The sequence below is a fragment of the Lactuca sativa genome, chromosome 5 (assembly GCF_002870075.4).
Source record: "Lactuca sativa cultivar Salinas chromosome 5, Lsat_Salinas_v11, whole genome shotgun sequence".
Classification (NCBI taxonomy): Eukaryota; Viridiplantae; Streptophyta; class Magnoliopsida; order Asterales; family Asteraceae; genus Lactuca; species Lactuca sativa.
The window spans coordinates 104927249-104929210 of record NC_056627.2 but is presented as its reverse complement, the minus strand read 5'-3'; positions in this window follow the sequence as shown (position 1 = coordinate 104929210).

Here is a 1962-nt window from a genome sequence, read left to right as displayed (position 1 = left end):
TTGATTGCATAGGCTATAATATTTGACCATTCTAAAATTTTCCAAATGTCTAGCGCATTTAGAGGGAAAAAGGACAAGAATCGGTTTTGACTAAGATAATTAAACAACTATCAAAGGACAATCCAAAGTTCGCCGAGGATTGGTCGCTTGTGAGTAGTTGGAAGTATAGTATTGGAAGATATGGAATCAATCCATATTGGATGGACCATTTCGACATTATTATGAATAGATAAGATTCTATTAAGAATGAGTTGTCATATGGAAAATATGGAAATGTGTCCATATTGGGAATTGAACATTGAAAATCTATGTCTAGATTAGAAACTTTTATGCAAAAGGATGTTCAAAGGAATGTTCTTTGAGTGAGAGACATCATATCTAAGGAATTGTATTGTAACAATCTCCGATATAGGATTTTGTAATATCATTGGCAATAGTCTTTGTGACTTTGGTGCAGTGACATTACGAAAGGATTGTTGCATAGAATGTTAGAATCTGGCACATTCTATAAGTAGCAAGAATTTGATATTTTTTCACTTATGAAAAAGGATTTGGAGTTGTGAAATGAGAATGATTGGAAATGTGCTCATTTGGTCTATTTCACAAAGTAAGAACCATAGGTAAACATTGTGTGCATGATAAGAGCATGGGACAAGTGTAATAATTCAAGTAAGAAGTTGATTACCCAAAATGACAAATAATGAGTAGTCGATATGGTGATAAATAAAAAGTGTTTTATTGACACTCAAAGGTTTGAGGCCATATGGGATTAGTATTATTTTTGTGTTTCACATTTGCATGTTTTGACTTCCTGAATATTTTAAATGGTTAAGAACAGTTAAATTATTCGAACGGGTCACATTTGTTCATATGTTGGAAGTAGGTATGAATGAATACTGTCGTGAATTGATGTGTGGATTGTCTAAAGAGCATTAGACATAAGCAAATGTTTGCTGCAACGTTCATGAGTGCTTATGAATATGATTTGAGCATTGGATTGAACCCACGCTCACTTGGATCACTCCATGAATTGTATCACGAGTGATTGGTGAGACGATAACATCTTATATTCTTGAAACCGAGATGTGTGAGTTGTATTTTGCAAATCGGTTGCACATTGATAATATGTAAACGCACTAGTAACTTGGTGTTATAAAACATATTGTTGTGTGTGATTCGGTGAGTGAGTGCAAGCAAGCATTGTATCAAATTTTATCTGTTCCTTTTATCCAAAGTAGGATAAAAGTGATATCTTTGGGCCCCTCGATGATTTAGTGATGACAAACGTAAATGCTCGGCCGAGCTAGGGCTAATTTGATTTGTTCAATTAGTCAGTCGTCATAAATCGGGAATCGAGATATAGTACAAAGAGAATGATTTGAAATCATATCTTATATGATATCTAGAATGGAGGAATAGATGATCCCTTATCTAAAGGACACGCGTATCTGATAGGATCAAAGTTGACAGCGGCTTTGGAAAGCTACGATTGCAGATCAGGATCTGAATTCATACGCATAATAGTTATTAGGCTTATCCAAGTGGGAGACTGTTGGATTAGTGTCTAAGTCCATAACTATTTTGGTATGTACTTGACCCGATGGTGCATGGTCCTTTTGGGTTGCCTTCACCAAAGCAACTTGATAGGATGAATTATGGAGAGAAAGGATTAAATATGATTTATTAATATATTATAAGAATAATATATTAAAGGAGAAATCATATTGTTTAATTAATATTAGTCAATAATTAATTGGTAATTAGTTTTGTGACTAAAAGAGGTTAATTAAACTTAAGGGACTGGAATTGTAATTATAAGATAATTGCAATTTGGGCCACGAATTACCTTATATTAAGGAGTGGACGAATTCTATGGGGAAACCCAAGAAGAAATAATCCTAATTGGCTCATATATATATATACATCCCTTATGACCCAAAAACGTGGCTAAGCATCCTTCTA